We start from the raw sequence: 15,385 nt of genomic DNA, 5'->3' as shown, positions 1-15,385 counted from the left end.
CTGTCGTGAAATAGGCTGGAGCAGTCTCATTCACTTGGTAGATACTGTACTGTGTTCCAAGCAGAAATCTACGCAATTCTGTGTGGAGTACAATCGGCACTTCAGCAGAGGATCTGTGGTAAACGTATTTATTTTTGTTCCGACAGTCAGGCAGCCTTAAAAGCACTCAGTTCGAATGACTCACGGTCGAATCTAGTGATCGCATGTCGAACTCAAATTGAAGACCTCAGCATTTCAAATGCTGTTTACTTCATATGGGTACCCGGCCATTCTGGTATTACTGGAAATGAATGGGCTGATGAGTTGGCTAGAGCTGGTGCAACGAATGATTTCGTTGGTCCTGAACCAGCTTTACCACTTTCAACTAGTTGGATAAAGCACAAGATACGTTCTTGGGCTGCATCCAAACATGCCAGCTACTGGCGCAGCTTGCCAACTTGCGCTCAGACAAAAGCATTTCTACCAGATTTAAATCTGAAAATGTCAGTGTCTACTGCATTTCTCCAAGCAACATTGCAGTATTCTGGTCAGAGCTCTGACTGGACATTGCAAACTCAATTATCACATGGCTACTATTCAACGTGCTGAGTATTATTCGTGTGATTTGTGTGAATGCGATTATGGTACTTCATATCATCTGATATGTAACTGTCCCGCATTGACGCAGCTACGTATCCGGGTTTTTGGTTCTCCATACATGGTTGAGTCTGTGTATGCGGAGCTAAAATTGAAGGATATTCTCTCGTTTCTCACCCAATGTGGTAAGGAGCTATAGTCAGAAGGGTTCATCGTTCTTCCTGGAGTGAATGAATCCCTTCTGTATTCACCTTAAATAGGGTTTGGCAGATTGTTTGGCATCCTCTGGGGGGTACCGCATTTACTTCTGCTCGTACATACTGCGGGTCGTTCTGCATTCTTCCGGGAGTGCAGAATGGTGTCGCTTTTGTAAGATCTCTAAATCCTCTCGGGGGTTGGAGGTTTTATTAACAGCAGACTGTTCGGGACCTCGTAGAGGTTCAGAATTTCCTTCTGCTTCCACTAAATGTGATCCTCAGCAGATTGTTCAGCATCCCTTAGGGGTGCAGAATTTACTTCTGCTTTTTTGTGTTTTTGTGTCGTCAATTTTTCCCATCCTCCTAGTCCAACCCTTACCATTTCCTTTCAATCCTTCCCTCTTATATATCGGGAAAATGATGCTAAAAACAAATTGATGGCAAGGCACAAATCTCCAAATATCAAGGGGAACGTGCCATTTGAGCCAATTTGTTCTGATTCCTGATTCCCGAATTATTTTGGGTCATGGATCCCTTTACTAAAATTGACTTAGGCCTCAGACCCCCATCAACAAATTTCTTTGAAAATTCCATTTCTTGCTTTTTTAATATTGATGTCAAATGCTTACCAATTTCTGTGGATGGTCAAATAAACACAACTTTTTAAGCGTAAATATTTCAAATAACAACTTATATCAAACAATAGGGGGTCGATTCCTAGACCTCGTCGATTCCCATAGTCAGTTTACGGATATCGACCCCAAGGGGTCTATATCGACTACTTTGGGAACCCCTGGTTTAGATGTTCTACAAATAAGCGGATACAGAGACCTAATGAGTATGCTGCATTTTTGAACGATTTTGTCAACATGTGACCTGAATATAAGATGTCTGTCAAAGGTGAGTCCTAGATAACTTCGTTGGACCATTGGATGACCTCATCACCGAATCGTATTCGGCATTCGTCTGATGGAACAAGTTTTGGAAATCTTGAATGTGGAAACAACATGACCTGAGTTTTTGATTAATTCATCACAACTTTTCAGCTTGAAAAATATTCAGTTAGAGCGTTCAGACCTGTCTGTAGTTTATTCTTCAGAGCATTAATGACACGACCTTTGTAAAGAATGGCACTATCATCAGCAAATTGTGACAGAACACCACCACTTGGAAGAGGTGGGATGTCTGATGTTAAAATGTTGTATAGGATGGGACCTAGGATACTTCCTTGGGGTATACCAGCAGGAATAGTAAATCTTTCTGAAAGTGCATTATTCAGAGAAACCTGGAATGCTCTATCTGCAAGATAATATTTGATAATTTTAATAAGATACCTCGGAAAACTATACCGATGCAGCTTAAACACCAGGCCATCATGCCACACATTATCGAATGCTTTTTCAATATTCAATATTCTTTTCGCATGAATCGCTCTCACGTGCTCTCGCATAAATACACCCAAATGATCACTGGCGCGTGATGGTGAGCGAACACTTCGGTGAACTTCAATTAATAAAGAGTAGATCTGGCCTTGCTATGGAAATCTTGCAGGGAAAAACGAAAGTTCAACGAGTTCCACGCTTTTTCTACGCAAACCATACACCCAACAGTGCTCACCGGTGTGTACACATCTGTGAAACTATCTGCATCCACCAGATGCGATTCAGTGCTAAAGGTAAAAAAAAAATAAACACGCACTCATGATGCGTGCACACTTTATACAACAGTGGTGTATATATGTAAAAGAGAAGATGAGAAATTTTGCTTGCTCTTCGTCACACAGAGGAGATGGACATCTCTGGCGGTAGCAATTACATTGTGTAAAGTTCAGAGTTAAATAATAATATCAACCCAAGTAGCAAATGTAACTTATGGAAATTTCAAGAGGTTCTACAATTGTTTTAGAATTGTTTTTTATGTTAGATAAGTTCAGGAAGATTTTTAAATATATTAAATTCGGTTGTGCTACTTATCACTGTTAAGTTTTACAATACTACCGAAAAAATCACTACAGAACAATTTAACGTACATCTAAAACAATTGTGCAGCAAATCACCAACTTGCCCACGTTGCACTAGCAGTTATAGAAGCTCGGCAAAAATTTTCACATCGTCATGTAAAAACGAAGTAACTAAAACAATTGTTTAACTTATCAAAAATTTTCCAAATGGCTGTCATAATTGACATTGGGTACAATATGTGCCGAAATAGCTCTATATTTCGAGTGAAGAACAAAATTAGTGAATTTATGCTCTCCGCAAGGCAAAAAATGATAAGTCGAATTGAAAACCTCACACTAAAAACTATTTTGCTGCCAAGTCCGCATAGTCTCGGCTGCCTCATGAAATTATAGGTAAGTGTGTGCAGTTTTCTTCACATTTTAACAAAAACAATTCTAAACTTGCAAATAAGTGGTACCAGATTTATCTGCTTGAAATGAACGCATAACTTGCCGACATGAGAATATTATCATAAAAGTTTCAGAAACACAGCATTACATACGCAATGAAAACAAAAATCAAATCAGATAATTTGAGTTCGGTTTTCATATCGCGAGAAAATGAACAGACCTGACATCACTTTTCAAAGATATTGAACGAAAAGTTAAGTTCATCATAGTTACTCTCATAGATATATATTACCGCTTGAGCAACTTGTTTTTGCAACTAAAGCACATGGGCTCACCAAAATAATACCTACAGTGCGTATCACAAATGTCGGGTTCACTAAGATGAATGACTATACTGTATTGTTGTTTAATTCAACTATTTTGATAAAAATAAAAACAAAAATTTCTCTTTTCAATATTTACATGTTTATATTTCCATTTATTTAGGTAAAATAAATCATTACGTTGGGTGAACCATTTTCTTTTCAACACACTGTTCCCCTCGATGCCATAATGGAAAATATTGGAGAAGAATTCATCTCAAGATTTTTCATGATAATTGAATCATCATTATGATTAAAATCGTCTGAAAAGGTGTATGAATGTTTGATAGCTTTCTTATACATATTTCAAACACTATCTCGATCCTATTCATTGAAAAGAATAGATTGTTATTTTCATAGAAATTGATGTTCAATCATCAAAACACGTACATTCGAAGGCGCTTGAAAATGTCAGGCGTACAACGACATGTTTCACCATAAAAATGCAGTTTGTTGTTGATTTACTATTTACTAAAACCTAAAAGATCAATTCTACAATATGTAGTATTACTATTTATTTATGTGCAGAATATTTTTAAAGTTCCATGTTTGTGTTACGAGCAGTTGTATAGAAAATCAAATGTGAAACTTATTCATTAGAAATTATGTTTGCTATATTTTTGTAAACATCAATTCAATTCTTGTTTACATTACGAAGTAGTTTCCATGAGTTTCACAACTGTTTTTTCGCTGATTTAATTGCTGCATTTGTAATGGGATCGATGCATGAGTTTTTGTATTAGTTGCACAATAATTGTGAATAAATGTTCATAACAACGGAAGAATTTAAAGATATGTTGCACAACAAAGAAAAATTGCGCTTTTTCCATAACACAACAGTCACCAGAATAGTAATATGAACTAAATTGATAAATTGCACAAACAGTACAAAAATACAGGACAGCAACTTAACGTGCTACTTGGGAAGTTATGTAACAAAAGCAAAAATAAATGGATTCGTACTTGCCGAAGATTACGAAGCTGGACAATACAACATCCTCGCTCCGGATCAACCAACGCGACTTTCCAGATCGGGAGTTCATTCCATTTTGGATATATTCATCAGCAACATCGCCATAGACAGCTCTCCGGTTGTCTTCAACGAGCTCTCTTCTGACCACTTTCTAGTAATATTGACGTTGGGATCTTCACAGTGCCTATTCGACCTCGGAAGAACTATTATCGCACCGACTGGGTCCAATTTCAACAAATCGCCGACCAACTTATTAATATCGATTTGCCACTTGATTCCCCGATGGAAATCGATGCAGCCCTATCTTCCTTCCAGCATTCAATCACAGTCGCTCGTGATAGGACGGTTCCAGTACAACATATGCCGAGTTCCTCTCTTCAAATTGACAGTGTCACCAAGAAACTCATCCGACTTCGAAATATCTACCGGAGGCAGTATCAACGAACTGGCATCCTAGATAGGAAGAATTCTTATAACAACTTAACTATGATAATATAGGAAAGAATATCTGAGCTTCGCTACAGGAACTTCCAGCGAAAGCTTCCAGAAATTCTCCCACATTCAAAGCCCTTCTGGTCCTTAACGAAGGTGCTTACTTAAGGTTACTTCCCTTCAAAGTGGAAGTAAGCTAAAGTTATCCCAGTTTTGAAACCGGGGAAAGATCCTTCCCTTTCCAAGAGCTATCGGCCCATCAGCTTACTCTCTGCCCTATCCAAGCTGTTTGAAAGGTCAATACAAAGGCGAATGCTTGCTTTCGCAGATGAACAGGATATATTTCTGGAAGAACAGTTTGGGTTTCGGAAAGGAAGATCCACCATCCACCAACTCACAAGGGTTAACAACGTCATCCAGCAAAACAAATCAGTGTCCAAAACGACTGCCATGGCAATATTGGATATTGAAAAGGAATTCGATAATGTTTGGCACGTTGGCCTGGTGTTTAAACTGCATCGGTATAATTTTCCCATGTATCTTATTAAAATTATCAAAAATTATCTTGCAGATAGAGCTTTCCAGGTTTCTCTGAATAATGCACTTTCAGAAAGATTTACTATTCCTGCTGATGTACCCCAAGGAAGTATCCTAGGTCCCATCCTGTACAACATTTTTACATCAGACATCCCACCTCTTCCGGGTGGTAGTGTACTGTCACAATTTGCTGACGATACTGCCATTCTTTACAAAGGTCGTGTCATTAATGCTCTGAAGAATAAACTACAGACAGGTCTGGACGCTCTAACTGAATATTTTACAAGCTGGAAAATTGTGATCAATGCAGCAAAAACTCAGGTCATCTTGTTTCCACATTCAAGATCTCCAAAACTTGTTTCATCAGACGAATGCCGAATACGATTAGGTGATGAGGTCATCCAATGGTCCGACGAAGTTATCTATCTAGAACTCACCTTTGACAGACATCTGATATTCAGGTCACATGTTGACAAGATCGTTAAAAATGCAGCATACTCATTAGGTCTCTGTATCCGCTGATTTGTAGAACATCTAAACTGTGCCTGAAGAACCAGATGGCTGTCTATAAACAAATCATCTACCCCGCAATTGAATACGCAGTCCCTGATTGGCGGGGCTGTGCACGAAACACAAACTTAGGCTTCAGCGCATTCAAAATAAGATCTTAAAGATGATTCTAAATCTACCCCCTTGGACAAGGACTAATGAAGTACATGAGATGGCCTCCTTGGATATACCAGAACAAACATTCGAACAATACTGCATGAAATTTGAAGAGAGGTGCTCAATCTCTGAAATACAAATAATTCAAAATTTGTACGTATTAGGTTAGGGATAGTTATAAGTAGGTAGACATTTTATAAATAATTAAAATAAATATTATGATTAAACATTAGTATGTAAAACAAGAGTAACTAACACACCTAATATTAATAACGAATCGTATGAACAACAAAGATGAAAGGCCAAAGGGTCAAAACACTTGTACTGTAAAATGTTGATGTAATACACAAAAACAAGATATAAATATAACAGATATTTATGCGAAAAAAAAGTCTATTATTCCATTCGATATTCGGACGTGGTGGTGAGCAGTTCTCTCCTAGCAACAGCTACAGCAGCAAGCCTTCTGCGTGACTATAAAGTCTCAAACGCTCAGGCTATTATTCCATTCGATATTCGGACGTGGTGGTGAGCAGTTCTCTCCTAGCAACAGCTACAGCAGCAAGCCTTCTGCGTGACTATAAAGTCTCAAACGCTCAGGCTATTATTCCATTCGATATTCGGACGTGGTGGTGAGCAGTTCTCTCCTAGCAACAGCAACAGCAGCAAGCCTTTTGCGTGACTATAAAGTCTCAAACGCTCAGGCTATTATTCCATTCGATATTCGGACGTTGCGATTAAATCACGACACATTGCTATTGCAGTTAATATTCCATATGACTTGATAAAAAATTATGACTTAATTATACACCAGAGTAGTACCGCAAGTGTCATAAATTTAATGAAAGTGTCTCCCCTACATGCAGAATATAACTTCCTCATTTGGGGAATTGGTGGGATTCCAGGTCGAGGCTCGAAAACACGACAACTGTCTTGTGAGACCAGTGTTCTATGCATTGAGCCGCCAACCCGGGCGGAGGAGCTTCTCAGATTTTTAAAAAATTCTTGACTTTAGAAACCAACTACAAGAGCATACTTCGGTCCAAGAAATGTAGCTGTTGGAGACATTTTGTAGAAGATTTGTGAAGAGAAACCACAGACATGACAGTATGAGTAAATTCTTATAAAAATTATTTTTCGTGATGCACTAGTTCCACCTATATTATATTACAGTAAGAAAAATATGAGAAAATGTGGTTGAAATGTCTAGAAAATTCAATAATATCTATGAACAAACGGATGGAAAGATGTATGACCATTGTAGCCGTGGGCAGAATGGATCAAGAAACATTATTTAAATTAAAATTCGAATTTCCTTGAATTATGACTGATGAAACTGCAACTCTCATCATAGCAACGTTCAGACTTAGGCTGCAGAAAGTGAGCGCAGAAGCTGAGCCGAGTTTGGTGCTGACCAAAGCAGGAAACGTACTTACTGCAAAACAGAGGGACCCCAAAGATAAATAATAAAGACATGTACGTGCTTATAAATATTTGTAAAAAATGTGGCTCGTTCCCGGTACCTTCTGAAATGACCGCACTCACCGCTTGGTGGAGCGCGAGATTAATTGAATTGTTATCATTTCAACCAAAGTGTGCCATAAAATCTCAATATATACAAATGAGCTACCGAATCGAATGAGTTCTCACGGTTTGACATTTGCATTATGGATGTATGATGGGAACTCAGAAATGCAACCAATTTATCACCATTGGTGCCAGTTTCACGGAGGACCGTAGATGTGCGCCAAAAAAAGGTCGTGACTGTCATGTCTGGAAATTCGTTTGTGGGGACCCTGTCAGATTGAAAGTTGAGCCGATTTCTCACTTGTACTCTACAAAAGTCCTTTTGATTAACTACTAGTATCATTCTCGCTTTTGATTTGCCAATGTTAGTTACCAGCTCGGCTTCGCTTCCCGCGCCCACTATGTCTGCAGCCTAAGGCTAAACGTTATCTACTCTGACATATCAAAGACTCGGATGACTCGTATCTTTAAGATGCCTAAGTTCGACTCCTCTGGTAGAAGGTAAAAGTTTAGATACGAGAAGTCTTCTGCTTACTTAAATGACCCTTGTCACGTCTCACTTTTCCGCACTTTATTCTTCACATCCTTGCTCTTCCTTGAGTACTATGGCTCTATGATTTCATATTCTTTCTCCTCTTATAATCTCTAGTTAGTTTGATTTCGTTAAAATACCGAAAAAAGTAAAAATTACTGACTGACCAGAAGTCATAAATAAAAAAGTAAAAAGTAAAAAAAGTTTGATGGGATTCCATCACACACAGCGATGAATGGAGCGCTGTCCGTGCGCCGCTTGCACCCTGGGACGCATAACCATACGCTACAACTCCAGGCACTCAAGCAATAGTTTCGGACAAATCTTCCATTCCGGTGTTATAACTAACTGTATAGAGATGTGAAAATATCAACACAATGAAACACATTGTGTGAGAAACCGTCGTGGGCAGAATGTGACAACTTCTCGTAACTTTACTTTTGCCGGTTCGGACAGTAAATGGCAAACGACCTTTGCCTTTACTTTCTGACATATCAGAGACTCGGATGACTCGTATCTTTAAGATGCCTAAGTTCGACTCCTCTGGTAGAAGGTAAAAGTTTAGATACGAGAAGCCTTCTGCTTACTTAAATGACCCTTGTCACGTCTCACTTTTCCGCACTTTATTCTTCACATCCTTGATCTTCCTTGAGTACTATGGCTCTATGATTTCATCACAGACTAACAGACATGACAGTATTAGTAAATTCTTATAAAAATAATTTTTCGTGATGCACTAGTTCCACCTATATTGTACTGCGCGAACTATTTACTATCTGTACACCCCTTGTGTTATGTAAAAGTTTTTTTTACTAGTTGGTTTCCCCTCGTTTGTCAACACCGATCAGCTGCTTGCAGCGATGCCTGATTTCATCATAATATTTGATAATGAATCGTAATGTTGCAAATATTCTTCGTGTTACTAATTCATTCACGCATCCTCGCTGTGATTATACTGCCTTCGAATATGCGAGTCTCGAACAACGCTGAACTATTCACTGCTCGAAAGAGAGAAGGGTGCAAAAGGAATAAGCAATAATCGTAGAGAACCCGAATATACTAATCCATTCTTCGCTGCTGGTATACATCGTGAATGTTCGTTTTATACATTCGTTTGTCATTCGTTCATTTATTTTATTCTTCGAATTGGTTCGAATAGCGTCACGGCGAAGATCGTTTGTTTCCATTCTTCGCGAAGCATTCTTCATCTAATAAATTCATCATATCTCGTTGGGTAGCAGCAATGGGAGAATGCTGGAATATGGTTCATCACATACACATAAGACTATGGTAATAGTGCGGGGGGAAACATCTTAATTTGCATGTTTCAAAGACAGCACGAATGATCATCGCGAATTAGGTTTGGCGATGATCGCTGTATGAATATTCGTTCGATATTCGCGTTAAGTCATTCGGGGGTATGTCCAATGCGAATAACAACTGCAAGGAATAGATATTCGTGCAAGTAACGAAGCAGCGTCGGCTTCGTTCGCCCCCGAATATACGGACAAGTCCGAATACCAGAACGATTATCGAACAAAGGCGAAGGAAAGCGAGCGATGATCATAGACATTCGTGGTATTTTTGATATTTGAGCAATATTGATGAATCGTCACAATAAATTATTGGATTTCGTTGATAATATATTTAACTTTTTTAGCGATGTTGGAAGGCAAACATTTATTTTTCTCAACGTTGTTCATCTAGACTATTTTTGATTGTGTTGGTAATTTTCACCAGAAATTAAGTGGCGGCAGACCAGAAGCAAGTAAATATTGTAACAAAACGGGTTCGATTTTGTATTGCGTTGGAGGATGAGAAGTAGGCACAATTATGTATATAGTTTTGGCAATATGTATTACATCTGTATCCTGCATGAAATTCGCATGGACGTATACAAATCAATACATTACAGGTAATCCTGTATGAATGGCAACTCTGTTGGTAAATGAAAAAAAATAAACATAGTCTAGATGACAGCAAGGATGTTTTTGATAGGGTAACGTGCGCCATCATGACACATGTGAGTACTGTCCCAAATAAAGGAATATTCGAAATGACCGTTAAAATGATTGAAGAATCTAATTTGAGTGTCCTGTCTGTTAGTCTGTGATTTCATATTCTTTCTCCTCTTATAATCTCTAGTTAGTTTGATATCGTTAAAATACCGAAAAAAGTAAAAATTACTGACTGACCAGAAGTCATAAATAAAAAAGTAAAAAGTTATCTACTAAGGCTGTGAACCATTTCGCGATTAACTTTAACTTTTGGTTGATTTTTTTCAGTGTCGGAAAATAACCATCGATCTGTCAAAAATATCCATGCTCTCGAACAGAGTTATTGTGCATGCAGATAAAAATCGGAAGCGACGTCTCTCTCGCCTGATTATGTTGCTCCAGCGAAGTTCACTGTGCTCCAATGGTATGTAGACTGTCATGCGATTTATTAATCATTCATAATTGTACGACAATTCACTCCCTTGTAACGTTCAGTGTCAAACCCATTGATTCCCAAACATACATTATCAACTTTAGGCGCATACAGAAAGTAATATTCCATCGTTATGTGCTTCGACAGTGGAGGCAAGACAATGCATTAATTTATGTTGAAGCACGTTGTTCATAAACAAGATAACAAAATATTTATAAAAAATATGCTTAAGCTCCAAGATGCCAAGGGTATTTTCTAATCTTAATTAACGACTAACTTAAAACTATCATAGTATCATTAGGTGATGCCGTATCGGGTTCGCGGATTCTCGAAAATCCAGCTTTCAGCTGGCGATGTTAGTGGTCGGTGAATTGAATATAGCATGAGAGTATTCCAGATGGCTTTCATAAATTTTGCTATCTATGTTTGCCGTATCCTTCGGTCCATGTGGGTCCGTGGAAAACACAAAGACCCGGCGGGTGGACCACATGCTGGTCATCGACTGGAGTCATCTTCCGTGGGCGGTGATGGTGATGTTACAGAAGAGAATGAAAGAGAAGTAAATATTGTGGAAAACGGGATACAAAGGGGGTGTGGGAACAAAATGTCTAAAAACGACAGAGATCTAATTAGTTGACACCTTCCCCCTTCTCTATATACAGCAGAGTTAGCAGTAGTTCATATAGCTTGAGTATAATCGTCACATTATCTCCAAACCATTATTTTCTCTTCACAGATTGTCTCAGTGCAATTGAAGCCATTCGCTCAAACCATGACTGGTACGAATAAAGCGTTGGGCAAAATAGTACAGTACCTGAACGACATATTGAATAATAATTATCAAATCATTGTGGTCTGTGTCCCAGCTTATTGTTCTATTCCAGGTAATGAAAGAGCCGACCATTTAGCCAAAGGTAGTGCTCTTGAGGATAAGCGACCGATTGCTTTCAACGAATATTATAGCGCATCTCACTAAAGAACACTTACCAGCTGGCAAACTTCTTGGGCTGTTTCGGTGGATGCACTCAATTATTTCTAAAAATATCGACAAAGGCTGGTTCAGGGAACTAGATGTGAGTACGGATTTTATTCGTGTGATGTCCAGACTTATAGCCAATCACTACACGTTAGATGCACATCTCCTTCGAATTTTAGCTCTCCGACACTTATCATTGTGCTTCTGGCGAAGCATGAAAAATTATGAGCAGATCGATATTTACACAATCTTTTCATCTTATCGGTTGATATACTGATAAACAAATTGTATTCAACAAATTATTTATTTATTTGTTTTTATTAATTTATTTGTTTTTATTACCGAAAGCGGTAGCTAGAGATGTCGTAATATTGATCGATTGATCGAGTAATCGATTATTAACCCAGATAATCGAGTAATATTTAATCTAATAGCTTGAGACTAATATTCGATTATTGAGCTAATCGAATAATTAAAAACACCTGTAGTAATAATCGAATGAATAATCGAGTAATCGATTAATAACCTAGATAATCGAATAAATTTCAATCGATTAGTTTCAAAATTATACTTGATTATTGAATAATCGAGTAATTCGAAATTTCCGACATCCCTAGCGGTAGCCACGGTGAAAGACACGATGTAAAATACACTGGTTGCGTAATAAGACATTTTTGGTTGTGTGCAGAGATGTCATTTATACAGATTTATCTGTATTATACAGATTTTTACATGCTCATACAGATTTAATTCAGAGTACAGGTTTATACAGATTTCCTCAATTGATATTGCATATTGGGCGTTGAAATTCCATGTCAAATTATAAAGTCACCAATTTCAAACTAGATAAATATATGGAATTACAATTCAATTGTTGTGGATAAAAAACTATGAAACTTCGTCGTTGAATATTCTTGTGGGCGCGGCAATGACTGATTGAATCTACCATCCTACAACCACAATCTATTTGAATATCATCTTTTAGCATCATTTTGTTGTAAAAATCTCATTTTATTAGTGAATACAGATTAATACAGATTTTTTATACAAAGAATACAGATTTTCTATGGAAATATCTGGCATCTCTGGTTATGTGGGAAATTTTCTCACGAAATTAAGTATGGCGCGCCGGAATACAAGCATGTAAACATGAACAAACGACCAGTTCAGATCGCGATTCTAAGTTACTCCGGTTGTCGCGCAGCCTGGCGAATCTTTGGTGCCATTTGAAAATCTGGGAATTTTCTCTTCAAGGGCTTGCAAGGTAACGTCGAAATATAGTAAATTGTACACACATTAGTACCGAAATCTGTATAAATGGCGTCACTGATTCACGACGTAAAATACACTGGTGGCGTAGTAAGACAGGTTTGGTTGTGTTGGTAATTTTCTCACGAAATTAAGTATGGCGCGCCGGGATTCAAGCATGTAAACATAAACAAATGACCATTTCAGATCGGGATTTCACTTCTAAGTTACTCCAGTTGTCGCGCAGCCTGGCGAATCTTTGGCACTAATTGAAAATCTGGACATTTTTTCTTCAAGGGCTTGCAAGGTAACGTCGAAATATAGAAAATTTTACACACATCCGATTCTGTTCATTTCGTTGGAGGAAGGATTTGGCGGATCGCACTGTGGTATCTATTACAGTTATCATGGATAATGGAGTGATTGTGCTGTGGGTGACATTTCAAATGCAGGTGATGAAAACGATTGAAACTTCCCGGAACAAAACACCGCATTTCACTGTCAATATTTTCGCTAACAGAACCAACTCTAAATATTTTCATAAAAGCAACTCCCGGAACGTCATTTGTTTATGTTTTTTATTTTTCACGTCTCTCTGTTATTCCAAAATAAAATGACAACCGCACTAACACATATAAAAACGTGATCACCAGAATATTGTACATCGTGTCACTGATTATAACCAGCGATGCCAGATAGCAGTAGTGTCATTTCCGTAGAATGCATTTTTCTCGTAAGCTCTCGCGGCGAAAGGCTGTATTTTTGCTCGCCAGACTAAACTAGTTTCCGTAGTTCTCCGTTGATAAATATAAATTTCCATAGAAAAAAAAACATCCGTAGATCCGTAGAAAATGTTCGAATTCGTAGATCTACGAAGATTTCAGTAGATCTGACATCGTTGATTATAACTTTTCTTTTTGTCAAATGTCAAATATGACAATTCTTTGTATACAGGATGATGTTCATAGTTTTTTGTTTACTACCTCTGCAGCTTCCGAAGCTGCAAACTGGTCAAAGTGATAAAGTGAAAGTGAATAGTAGTATGTAGGATATGATGCGAGTGTTATGTAGATATTAAATCATTACACGAGTAGTTATATAGATATTAAATAACATTGCACGTAAGCCGTCTCTTTACACGAGGTAGGTATTTGCAAAGAACAACAAAATTGTTTTTCAAACAAGAATACATCGAACAGTATGATTATTTCATATCGTCTTCACATTGTTAAATTGGTTCATATTCACCATGAGTAAACCGAGTCATCATTGCGTGGCAAGATGCCTCATTTACGGCTTAATGGTATACTATAGTTTGAAAAAAAAAATGAATAAATATAACTGTTGTAGAAATAGAACAGCATATATGTATAAACGTAACACGTTTTTAGAAATTAACCTGATAGGTCATAAAAATGATAAGTTTACATTTATTGTATTGTGCTGCAAACAGGTGAACAGCACAATGTTTTCAGGCAGTATCTCCAACGTGTTTTGAAAGTCTATGCTTGTAATTCTGGCATACTTGAAGATCATTTATCACAATAATTCATTTAATCATTATGTCGTTTTTTGCTTGGAAAATCGAAATGATTTTCTACAGTTTCTTCAAACAAAGATTTTCCACGAAACTGAGTTTGGTTCACACTTACCAACAGGGTGTGAGCGAACCCGATATTGAATATATATGAAAAACATTGAAACGTTGAAACTAGATTCGAAACTGCCTTCAAATAAAGGCCTTCGAAATTGGATAAGTATGAGATAGTTACTTGAATCGAAATTCGATCGGTTCAGTCAAAGTGAGTTTGTTTGATTATAAACCAATAAGAACTGGTTTTTATTTTAATGAACTATACAAATAATCTCGTAATATCTAATTGTATGTCAAAATGTTTCATGTAACTAATCCGTACTTTTGTGTAGGTGCATCTTTTCCAACTCTAGTAGTAAAGAAGGGAAAAGCTTTTTTTTCTTTGTACTGTCTTGATAGACGGCTAAGACCGATCACGGTCCATCTTGCCCAATTCACAAAGAAAAGCTTGTACAATTCATTCACAACTGATGTTCGGAAGTGTGAAGGAAGCGTGCCAGTTTTGTTCGTATTCACGTCATCGAGTTATGTCTCTGACAAACTCTTAAGTTTCGCAAAAAGAGTGAACCTATATATGTAAATATATGTTTAAATCATTTTTGTAAATTCTTCACTATGGTTTTCATACTAGGATCTCACGAGCTCTAATATTGTCGTTGACGAACATTCTTCAACAGAATGAGCAATTGAAGATTGTCATCGATGATAGAAGAATTTATTTTGAGATTTGGGTACTGAAAGATTCCTAGCTTCGTTAATGTAATGATTCAATTTATCTATTGCTGTGTCGATGTCCGCGGAATTTTCTAGAATCATTTCATGATCCACGTGATTTTCAATGTGAAATCTGTATTCAAACCAATTCGTTCTATGATAGTTGAATGTATAACTAATTAGAATAATTATATTTTGTTTGGACACTCTGAAAACATGATCTGAGTCAAAGTCAGCATTTTGCCCACAATTACATTGAACATGCTTTGCC

At 37.5% G+C, this 15,385-nt stretch overlaps 1 protein-coding gene across 1 annotated transcript in view; it reads left to right on the top strand.

Annotated features, from left to right (window-relative positions):
- Positions 1-13,627: 13,627 nt before the first annotated feature.
- The window catches only part of LOC131440571 (major facilitator superfamily domain-containing protein 10), a 22,464-nt gene continuing 20,706 nt past the window's right edge, over positions 13,628-15,385 (top strand). The window contains exon 1 of the mRNA XM_058611967.1: positions 13,628-13,949. The gene's annotated coding sequence lies outside the window, so the exon portion shown is untranslated. The remainder of the gene's footprint in view (positions 13,950-15,385) is intronic.

The sequence above is a fragment of the Malaya genurostris genome, chromosome 1 (assembly GCF_030247185.1).
Source record: "Malaya genurostris strain Urasoe2022 chromosome 1, Malgen_1.1, whole genome shotgun sequence".
NCBI lineage: Eukaryota > Metazoa > Arthropoda > Insecta > Diptera > Culicidae > Malaya > Malaya genurostris.
Note: the sequence above shows the minus strand (reverse complement) of the source record. Positions and strands in the feature narration are given on the sequence as shown.